Source organism: Grampus griseus (genome assembly GCF_964374135.1).
Source record: "Grampus griseus genome assembly, chromosome: 10".
In the NCBI taxonomy this organism is placed as follows: domain Eukaryota; kingdom Metazoa; phylum Chordata; class Mammalia; order Artiodactyla; family Delphinidae; genus Grampus; species Grampus griseus.
The window spans coordinates 47,440,769-47,452,962 of record NC_139004.1 but is presented as its reverse complement, the minus strand read 5'-3'; the positions used below and the strand labels follow the sequence as shown (position 1 = coordinate 47,452,962).

The 12,194-nt window shown below is 40.6% G+C and overlaps 1 protein-coding gene across 1 annotated transcript in view; it reads left to right on the top strand.

Moving 5' to 3' along the window:
• Positions 1-12,194, top strand: part of NEK10 (NIMA related kinase 10) — a gene marked incomplete at its 3' end in the record, with an annotated part of 277,172 nt that overhangs the window by 233,539 nt on the left and 31,439 nt on the right. The window lies entirely within an intron of this gene.

The window sequence follows — 12,194 nt, the reverse complement described above, 5'->3', positions numbered from 1 at the left end:
CATCCCCTCCCTTCCCTAATTAGCGACTGCTTAAATCTGCCAGTTGAAACTCAGGGAAGGTCATGGAGGCTGAATGAAACCTATTTCCTATAATCAAAGAAATGGGGGGCACAGAAAGCCTTTTGTTCCCAGGAGCCCCACAGGGTCCTGTGTGGTATCAAAAGAAATGGCTTCTGAGTGTTCTTGCTAAATGAAATTGGGAAGTGAGTGTGCAGGTCACCCATGGTAAATCTATCCCAGCATTCCTATCTCTCCAAGCCTTTGAATTTCCTCCTCCACAAGCAAGAGAAGCTCTGGCATTTTATCCTCATTAAATGTAGGCCACCATTGAGTCCAGGTTTTAGTATACCTCCAGCTGCATGAACTAATATACTAAATCTAGACTCTCTAGTAAGCACACACATTTGAATGAATTCAGCTTGATATAGTGCTATATTTCATCCTTCTTGGCCTGACACCCTTAGAATCCACTCCTGCACATGTTCTCTGGGTTGCTGCTGATATGGAATAGCAAAATCTTTTGATGCAATTCTTTTGATGAAGAGCAGATAGGGAAATGTACAAGTTCCCCTGGATCATATTGAGATATGACCCTTGTTGCTGACTTAAAGCTCACTGTTGTGGGTCTTAAGAGGAATGAGTATCCCTTCTTAAGATATTACCCCTCATCTGTCCTAGGTGAGGTTAGTATAGAGTTTTGAAGCAAAAGAAATCTTATCTTCTCAGATGCAGAGTTTCAAGCTACTTCCACTGGCAATGATGGCTCAGAGTGAGTTGAGTTTCAAGACTGTCAGTTTTATCTGGGTCCAACAACATGTCCCTACTTGGAGTTTTAGTATCCTAATCTTTTTTTCTAACTTTTGCATGAGAAACTTGGTGAAATGTACATTCAGCTGACATTGTAATTCAGCAACCTGATCAATTAGATTTGTGTTTGATTATCAGCCATACCAGTGCTGTGGTAGCAAGAAATACATTCTATTATGGCTGACATGGAATCTTTCTGGCTCTTAGACTATGAATTGAGCTGAAAGTTAAAGGACCCAGGTTTGTCATTGTCTCTCTGTAAGTGCCCCAGTGCATCTAAAGGACCCACCCACCCCACCATCCTCGTGGTCTTCATACTGCCTGACAGTCAAGTGTAGCAGCCACTCAAGCTTCCAGGGTACTCGCTTCAGTTGGCTCTTCATCCAGGTGACAACTGACTAACTGTGAGGCCACTGCATGCCATGGATTACTATCATCCTCTGTCCTATTGGCAAACAACCCAACAGTGGGCTCGGTTCCAAGGATACAGTCAAATCAATTTCCAAATGCCATCTCTATGGCTTCTCCTGGACATTCCTGGAACCAAATCTGTTTCAGTGAGGGTCTATTCAGGGGACAGAAACCAAACTGATTTCAACAGGGAAGGTTTCACATAAAGAATTGTTTAAGGGCTTCCCTGGTGGCACAGTGGTTGGGAGTCTGCCTGCCGACGCAGGGGACACGGGTTCATGTCCTGGTCTGGGAGGGTCCCACGTGCTGCAGAGTGGCTGGGCCCGTGAGCCATGGCCACTAAGCCTGCGTGCCCGGAGCCTGTGCTCCACAACGGGAGAGGCCACAACAATGAGAGGCCCGAGTACCGCAAAAAAAAAAAAAAAGAATTGTTTAAGAATTACTACTAATAATAGGGTATTATCTACTGAGGAGGGGAAGAGAAATCTAAAGACTATAAGAAGAGCAGATAGGGAAGTCACTACTTATAGGACTGAGGCAGAGCACCCAAGAAAGTAATAAAATAGAAGAGGACACCCTCATCCTGGGCTGAGGTCCAGACCTCACTGGAAAGCCAGAGAAATGTCCTGAGGTACTGTGCTGTAGACTTGCTGGAAATCAGCATGTAAGAGTGGTGTGCTGGGAATTGCCCACTAGGAACTGCCCTCTCTGGGACCAGGGGAGGCTGCCCACTGGTAGGTGCTGCTCCATGGAACTCTCTGGAAAGCTGCCTGCAGGTTGGTGGCACTGAATCTGGCTGGGGGTGAGCACAGCTGGGGGTCCCCATTCCTACTGACCATTCACTGCTGCCAAACTAAGGCAAGGCAGGAGCATCACTGGAACCAGAAAGACAGGCTCCATCCTCCACTAGTGCCCTCTCAGAGAGAGCTGAACATCCAGCCAGCTGACAAGGGATATATGTTCCAGTGTCACAAGCAGGGCAATGAAGGTGGATTTGGAGCTGAGAGTAAACAAACTTACAGCTGGCACAGTTAGCCTGGGGGCTCAACAAGGGACTACCTTATTTGGGACCTGCCCACCTCTAACTTCTCACTGTTTCCCCTTTGACTTCTGCCCAGCCTGGAGAGTAGCCTGGCTCTTATCTATCATATTTGGGTTATTTTTGGGGGTTTAAAAAATTTTTAACCAAATCTGATATTCTTTTCAGTTACCCTGAGGGCCAGCCTTTTGAAGGCTCAAGAGTCTAAAACTGATTATCCTTTTCTCCATTTTCTTCTGTCAACCTTTCCTTTAGGCAATCCTGCAGAACTGTCTACCTGATTAAATGAAAGTGGGTGAAGGGGCATAAGAACATAGGATGGGGGAGAAAATTGGTTAATAAGTCAAAATGTAATCTTCCATATCTCTATCAAGTAAAGATATTCAAAAATACATTTCCATTTAAATACTGATACAGATACATGGAGAAGAATTCTTAACTTCAGTGCTATGGAAATAACTTCAAATAGCTTGTTGGTTACCTTAATGATTCACTACTAAATTGAAAGAAAATATCCTTTGAAATTTAAATATAATTTCCTTATGCGTGTCCTGCTAATTTTTATATTAAAAAACTTTTGAAATGGATGTATTTTGTTTCTTTATTGGAGTTCAAAGTATTATAAAGCAAGAATGAAACTATTATAAACACCTTATTATTATGTTCTTACACTGCCAGCATAACAAATGATTTCATACTTTTGGCAAGATGGAATTCCTTGCTACAAGTTAAGATATAACCACGGTGGTTGTAAAAATGTATTTCCAGAATACTTTAAAGTTTATGACATTGCTCATAGTAAGGAATGATTCCTCTTTGGGGAACCTTAAATTACAGTGCTAAGCAAAGTCACTGCCTTTCAAATAAAGGAGATAAATACAAGTCGAAACATTACTCTCACATATTTACCAAAGCTTAAAGACCAAGGTCAATTTTTTCTGTTCCGTAATTGCAAAGGAAAACTTCTGAAAGTAAAACTGAATGGACAAACAAACAAAAAAACCCTTCTTGTTCACATATTTATTTACTAAATTCCTGCAGACTTAAGCTGTGGTAGCACCCTGAATTGCAGAGCCAGATCCCTTCTGACAACCAACAAGTGACTTTAAATGGGAAACTGCTTACTTTTGGCTGGTTGTGGCCTTATCCAGTTTCCATGGAGACAGATATGTGGAAAATATCTAAAAGCAACTATTTTAAAAGACAGGATGTTAGCATCCTAACTCTGCCTTCAGTGAGTTGACATCTGTTTTCATCAAAAATAAGACGGGGTCTTCTGGAGAAGATCGTGGAAGAGTAAGACATGGAGATCACTTTCCTCCCAACAGATACATCAGAAATACATCTACACGTGGACCTGCTCCTATAGAACCCCCACTGATTGCTGGCAGAAGACCTCAGACCTCCCAAAAGGCAAGAAATTCCCCCACATACCTGGATAGGGCAAAAGAAAAAAGAAAAAAAGGAGACAAAAGAATAGGGACTGGACCTGCACCAGTGGGAGGGAGCTGTGAAGGAGGAAAGGTTTCCACACACTAGAAGCCCCTTCACGGGCAGAGACTGCGGGTGGCGGAGTGGGGAAGCTTCAGAGCCATGGAGGAGAGCGCAGCAACAGTGGTGAGGAGGGCAAAGCGGGGAGATTGCCGCACAGAGAATCGGTGCCGACCAGCACTCACCAGCCCGAGAGGCTTCTCTGTTCACCCACGGGGATGGGCGGAGCTGGGAGCTGAGGCTCAGACTTTGGTCTGATGCCGGGAGAGTCCTGGCAGTGGGAACACAGCCTGAAGGGGTTAGTGCACCATGGCTAGCCTGGAGGGAGTCTGGGAGAAGTCTGGAGCTGCCGAAGAGACAAGAGACATTTTCTTGCCTCTTTGTTTCCTGGTGCACGAGGAGAGGGGATTAAGAGCACTGCTTAAAGGAGCTCCAGAGACAGGCGCAAGCCGCGGCTATCAGCACAGATCCCAGGAACGGGCATGAGACACAGGCTGCTGCTGCCGCCACCAAGAAGTCTGTGTGCGAGCACAGTTCACTATCTGCACCTCCTCTCTGGGGAGCCTGTGCAGCCCACCACTGCCAGGGTCCTGTGATCCAGGGACAAGTTCCCCGGGAGAACACACAGTGCACACCTCAGGCTGGTGCAAGGTCATGCCGGGCTCTGCCGCCACAGGCTCACCCTACATCTGTACCCCACCCTCCCACCAGCCTGAGTGAGTCAGAACCACCGAATCAGAGGCTCCTTTAACCCCATCCTGTCTGAGCGAAGAACAGATGCCCTCAGGTGGGCTACACGCAGACACAGGGCCAAATCCAAAGCTGAAACACGGGAGCTCTGTGAACAAAGAAGAGAAAGGGAAATTTCTCCCAGCAGCCTCAGAAGCAGCAGATTAAAGCTCCACAATCAACTTGACGTACCCTGCATCTGTGGAATACCTGAATAGACAACAAACGAATCATCCCAAATTGAGGAGGTTGACTTTGGGAGCAAGATATATTATTTTCTCCCCTTTTCCACTTTTTGTGAGTGTGTATGTGTATGCTACTGTGTGAGATTTTGTCTGTATAGCTTTGCTTTCACCATTTGTCCTACGGTTCTGACTGTCTGGGTTTTTTTTCTTTTTTTTTTTTTTTACTTAAAAATATTTGTTTTCTTAATAATTATTTTTATTTTTGTAACTATTTTATTTTATCTTACTTTATTTTATTTTATCCTCTTTCTTTCTTTCTTTCCTTCTATTTTTCCTCCCTTTTATTCTGAGCCATGTGGACAGGCTCTTGGTGCTCCAGCCAGGCATCAGGGCTGTGCCTCTGAGGTGGGAGAGCCAACTTCAGGACACTGGTTCACAAGAGACCTCCATGCTCCAAGTAATATCAAATGACAAAAATCTCCCAGGTATCTCCATCTCAACACCAAGACCCAGCTTCACTCAACGACCAGCAAGCTACAGTGCGGCACACCCTATGCCAAACAACTAGCAAGACAGGAACAAAACCCCAACCATTAGCAGAGAGGCTGCCTAAAATCATAATAAGGCCACAGACACGCCAAAACACACCACCAGACATGGACCTGCCCACCAGAGAGACAAGATCCAGCCTCATCCACCAGCGCACAGGCACAGGTCCCTCAACCAGGAGACCTACACAACCCACTGAACCAACCTTAGCCACTGGGGACAGACACCAAAAGCAACGGGAACTACGAACCTGCAGCCTGCAAAAAGGAGAACCCAAACACAGTAACAGAAGCAAAATGAGAAGACAGAAAAACACACAGAAGATGAAGGAGCAAGGTAAAAACCAACGAGACCTAACAAATGAAGAGGAAACAGGCAGTCTACCTAAACAAGAATTCAGAATAATGATAGTAAAGATGATCCAAAATCTTGGAAATAGAATAGACAAAATGCAAGAAACATTTAACAAGGACCTAGAAGAGCTAAAGAGGAAACAAGCAATGATCAACAACACAATAAATGAAATTTAAAATAATCTAGATGGGATTAATAGCAGAATAACTGAGGCAGAAGAAAGGATAAGTGACCTGGAAGATAAAATAGTGGAAATAACTACTGTAGAGCAGAGTAAAGAAAAAAGAATGAAAAGAACGGAGGACAGTCTCAGAGACCTCTGGGACAACATCAAATGCACCAACATTCGAATTATAGGGGTCCCAGAAGAAGAAGAGAAAAAGAAAGGGACTGAGAAATTATTTGAAGAGATTATAGTTGAAAACTTCCCTAATATGGGAAAGGAAATAGTTAAACAAGTACAGGAAGCACAGAGATTCCCATACAGGGTAAATCCAATGAGAAACATGCCAAGACACATATTAATCAAACTATCAAAAATTAAATACAAAGAAAACATATTGAAAGCAGCAAGGGAAAAATATCAAATAACACACAAGGGAATCCCCATAAGGTTAACAGCTGATCTTTCAGCAGAAACTCTGCAAGCCAGAAGGGAGTGACAGGACATATTTAAAGTGATGAAGGAGAAAAACCTACAACAAAGATTACTCTACCCAGCAAGGATCTCATTCAGATTTATTATTATTATTATTATTATTTTTGCAGTACACGGGCCTCGCACTGTTGTGGCCTCTCCCGTTGTGGAGCACAGACTCCAAACGTGCATGCTAAGCAGCCATGGCTCATGGGCCCAGCTGCTCCACAGAGTGTGGGACCTTCCCGGACCGGGGCACAAACCTGTGTCCCCTGCATTGGCAGGCGGACGCTCAACCACTGTGCCACCAGGGAAGCCCCTCTCATTCAGATTTGATGGAGAAGTTAAAACCTTTACAGACAAGCAAAAGCTGAGAGAGTTCACCACCACCAAACCAGCTTTACAACAAATGCTAAAGGAACTTCTCTAGGCAAGAAAACAAGAGAAGGAAAAGACCTACAATAACAAACCCAAAACAATGAAGAAAATGGGAATAGGAACATACATATCGATAATTACCTTAAATGTAAATGCTCCCACCAAAAGACACAGACTGGCTGAATGCATACAAAAAGAATACCCATATATATGCTGTCTACAAGAGACCTACTTCAGACCTAAGGACACATACAAACTGAAAGTGAGGGGATGGAAAAAGATGTTCCATGAATACGGAAATCAGAAGAAAGCTGGAGTGGCAATTCTCATATCAGACAAAATAGACTTTAAAATAAAGACTCTTACAAGAGACAAAGAAGGACACTACATAATGATGAAGGGATCTATCCAAGAAGAGCATAACAATTGTAAATATTTATGCACCCAACATAGGAGCACCTCAATACATAAGGCAAATACTAACAGCCATAAAAGGGGAAATCGACAGTAACACATTCATAGTAGGGGACTTTAACACCCCACTTTCACCAATGGACAGATCATCCAAAATGAAAATAAATAAGGAAACACAAGCTTTAAATGATACATTAAACAAGATGGACTTAATTGATATTTATAGGACATTTCATCCAAAAACAACAGAATAAACATTTTCCAAAGGTGCTCATGGAACATTCTCCAAGATAGATCATATATTGGGTTAAAAATGTAGCCTTGGTAAATTTAAGAAAATTGAAATCATATCAAGTATCTTTTCTGACCACAACGCTATCAGACTAGATATCAATTACAGGAAAAGATCTGTAAAAAATACAAACACATGGAGGCTAAACAATACACTACTTAATAACGAAGTGATCACTCAAGAAATCAAAGAGGAAATCAAAAAATACCTAGAAACAAATGACAATGGAGACATGATGACACAATACACATGGGATGCAGCAAAAGCAGTTCTAAGAGGGAAGTTTATAGCAATACAATCCTACCTTAAGAAACAGGAAACATCTCAAATAAACAACCTAACCTTGCATCTAAAGCAATTAGAGAAAGAAGAACAAAAAAACCCCAAAGTTAGCAGAAGGAAAGAAATCATAAAAATCAGATCAGAAATAAATGAAAAAGAAATGAAGGAAATGATAACAAAGACCAATAAAACTAAAGCTGGTTCTTTGAGAAGATAAACAAAATTGATAAACCATTAGCCGGACTCATCAAGAAAAATAGGGAGAATACTCGAATCAATAGAATATGAAATGAAAATGGAGAAGTAAGAACTGACACTGCAGAAATAAAAAGATGATGAGAGATTACTACAAGAAACCTTATGCCAATAAAATGGACAACCTGGAAGAAATGAACAAATTCTTCAAAATACACAACCTGCCGAGACTGAACCAGGAAGAAATAGAAAATATGAACAGACCAATCACAAGCACTGAAATTGAAACTGTGATTAAAAACCTTCCAACAAACAAAAGCCCAGGACCAGATGGCTTCACAGGCGAATTCTATCAAACATTTGGAGAAGAGGTAACACCTATCCTTCTCAAACTCTTCCAAAATACAGCAGAGGGAGGAACACTCCCAAACTCATTCTACAAGGCCACCATCACCCTGAAACTAACACCAGAAAAGAAGTCACAAAGAAAGAAAACTACAGGCCAATATCACAGATGAACCTAGTTGCAAAATTCCTCAACAAAATACTAGCAAACAGCATCCAACAGCACATTAAAAGGATCATACACCAAGATCAAGTGGGGTTTATGCCAAGAATGGAAGGATTCTTCAATATACGGAAATCAATCAACGTGATACACCATATTAACAAATCAAGGAGGAAAACCATAAGATCCTCTCAATAGATGCAGAGAAAGCTTTTGACAAAATTCAACACCCATTTATAATAAAAAAAAAAACCCTGCAGAAAGTCGGCATAGAGGGAGCTTTCCTCTACATAATAAAGGCCATATATGACAAACTCACAGCCAATATCATCCTCAATGGTGAAAAACTGAAAGCATTTCCACTAAGATCAGGAACAAGACAAGGTTACCCACTCTCACCACTTTTATTCAACATAGTTTTGCAAGTTCTAGTCACATCAATCAGAGAAGAAAAAGAAATAAAAGGAATCCAAATTGGAAAAGAAGAAGTAAAACTGTCACTGTTTGCAGATGCCATGATACTATACATAGAGAATCCTAAAGATGTTACTAGAAAACTACTAGAGCTAAACAATGAATTCGGTAAAGTAGCTGGATACAAAATTAATGCACAGAAATCTCTCACATTCGTATACACTAATGATGAAAAATCTGAAAGTAAAATTAAGAAAACACTGCCATTTACTATTGCAACAAAAAGAATAAAATATCTAGGAATAAACCTACCTAAGGAGACAAAAGACCTGTATGCAGAAAATTATAAGACACTGTTGAAAGAAATTAGAGATGATACAAATAGATGGAGAGATATACCATGTTCTTGGATTGGAAGAATCAACATTGTGAAGATGACTCTACTACCCAAAGCAATCTACAGATTCAATGCAATCCCTATCAAACTACCACTGGCATTTTTCACAGAACTAGAAGAAAAGATTTCAAAATTTGGCCTTCCCTGGTGGTGCAGTGGTTGAGAGTCCGCCTGCTGATGCAGGGGACATGGGTTCATGCCCCGGTCTGGGAGAATCCCACATGCCACAGAGTGACTGGGCTTGTGAGCCATGGCTGCTGGGCCTGTGCATCCGGAGCCTGTGCTCCACAATGGGAAAGGCCACAAGAGTGAGAGGCCCACGTACTGCAAAAATATATATATATATATATTTCACAATTTGTATGGAAACCCAAAAGACCCCAAATAGCCAAAGCAATCTTGAGAACGAAAAATGGGGCTGGAGGAATCAGACTCCCTGACTTCAGACTATACTACAAAGCTACAGTAATCAAGACAGTATGGTACTGGCACAAGAACAGAAATATAGATCAATGGAACAGGATAGAATGCCCAGAGATAAACTCACGCACATGTGGTCACCTTATCTTTGATAAAGGAGGCAAGAATATACAGTGGAGAAAAGGCAGCCTCTTCAATAAGTGGTGCTGAGAAAACTGTACAGGTACAAGTAAAAGTATGAAATTAGAACACTCCCTAACACCATACACAAAAATAAACTCAAAATGTATTGAAGAACTAAATGTAAGGCCAGACACTATAAAACTCTTAGAGGAAAACCTAGGTGGCACATTCTATGACATAAATCACAGCAAGATCCTTTTTGACCCACCTCCTAGAGAAATGGAAATAAAAACAAAAATAAACAATTGGGACCTAATGAAACTTAAAAGCTTTTGCACAGTGAAGGAAACCATAAACAAGACCAAAAGACAACCCTCAGAATGGGAGAAAATATTTTCAAATGAAGCAACTGACAAAGGATTAAACTCATAAATTTATAAGCAACTCATGCAGCTCAATAACAAAAAAAACAAACAACCCAATCCAAAAATAGGCAGAAGACCTAAATAGACATTTCTCCAAAGAAGATATACAGATTGCCAACAAAGACATGAAAGAATGCTCAACGTCATCAATCATTAGAGAAATGCAAATCAAAACTGCAATGAGATATCATCTCTCACCAGTCAGAATGGCCATCATCAAAAAATCTAGAAACAATAAATGCTGGAGAGAGTGTGGAGAAAAGGGAACCCTCTTGCACTGTTGGTGGGAATGTAAGTTGATACAGCCACTATGGAGAACAGTGTGGAGGTTTCTTTAAAAACTACAAATAGAACTACCATATGACCCAGGAATCCCACTACTGGTCATATACCCTGAGAAAACCATAATTCAAAACGAGTCATGTACCAAAATGTTCATTGCAGCTCTATTTACAATAGCCGGGATATGGAAGCAACCTAAATGTCCATCGACAGATGAATTGATAAAGAAGATGTGGCACATATATACATTGGAATATTACTCAGCCATATAAAGTAACGAAATTGAGTTATTTGTGGTGAGGTGGATGGACCTAGAGTCTGTCTTACAGAGCGAAGTATGTCAGAAAGAGGAAAACAAATATCATATGCTAACACATATGTATGGAATCTAAGAAAAAGAAAAAGAGGTCATGAAGAACCTAGGGGTAAGACGGGAATAAAGACACAGACCTACTAAAGCATGGACTTTAGGATATGGGGAGGGGGAGGGGGAGGCTGTGATGAGGTGAGAGAGTGGCATGGACATATATACACTACCAAGCGTAAAGTGGATAGCTAGTGGGAAGCAGCCCTGTAGCACAGGGAGATCAGCTAGGTGGTTTGTGACCACCTAGAGGGGTGGGATAGGGAAGGTGGGAGGGAGGGAGAGGTAGGAGGGAAGCTATATGAGAACATGTGTATATGTATAACTGATTCACTTTGTTATAAAGCAGAAACTAACACACTATTGTAAAGCAATTATACTCCAATAAAGATATTAAAATAAATAAATAAATAAGATGGGAATCTTCAGACCCTAAGCTGAGAATGAAATCAGTGGTTCATTTCCATTGCTGGAAACCAAAATCGATCTTTGAGCATACAAGGTGACTAAAGTACACACATTATCTTTTAGTAGGAGTCTTTATGTGTTATTGCTTAGGTAGAACCTGTGCAGGCAACTAAGGTTTGGATTTAACTCTATAGTTAAGATTTGATTGTTATGTTAAATAAATGCTTTAAAAATCCGCATATACCAATCTCCTCTTAAATAGTAATATGTCAAAATAACTTTTTTCGATAGAAAATATATTGTTTGAGTCACTATCAAAGGGGGCCCTGTGGGCTACTGATGGTCTGCCAATCTATTTTTGGAGATACTAGTTCTTTAGAAAGAATCCATATATTGTGTTTGAGAAAACCTACAATATAAATGTATAAGATTTCTCTTTTTTTCTGCTGTTATTTTATTTGGTATGATAAAAACAAACAAAAACCATCCTTTTAGACTTGTGACATTGAAGGAATCATTACCTTCTCTAGAATCAGTTTCTTCATCAGTAAAATTCAGGTAGCTTATGGGACTATTGTGATAAAGGAAATAAAGTATGTGAAATGTTTATAAAGTGCTATACTAGTGTAATGCTAGTGGTGATGGTATTTGCTCTCGAACAATAGTTGTGCTGGTAGACTCACTACCTCAGAAAGTATCTTGGGTGTTATATAAGGTCTGATTTCCTCACCTATAGGATAGTACCTGCTTTATAAGTTTATTGTCGAGAAAAAAGTGAGCTAATGCACATGAAAGAGTAACCATAGTGCCTGGCACATACAAGTCATAGGTATTAGTAATTTTATTCTTAGTATTATAATTTTTATATATATAAATATCATCTGCAGTTTTAAATTATGTGTGAGTCATCATTCTGTGCAAAATTTTTAATTCTTCCATGAAAACTTTAAAGATAGGGTGCTGTCGCTTGTGATAATTATTCTGATAAGATACAGTAGCTTTCTAATACTGCCCTGTATATGAATCTTAAGTTGACTGAATATTAACTTATGCAAGAAAGTTTTTGTGAGGATTAATTCAAACCATCAGG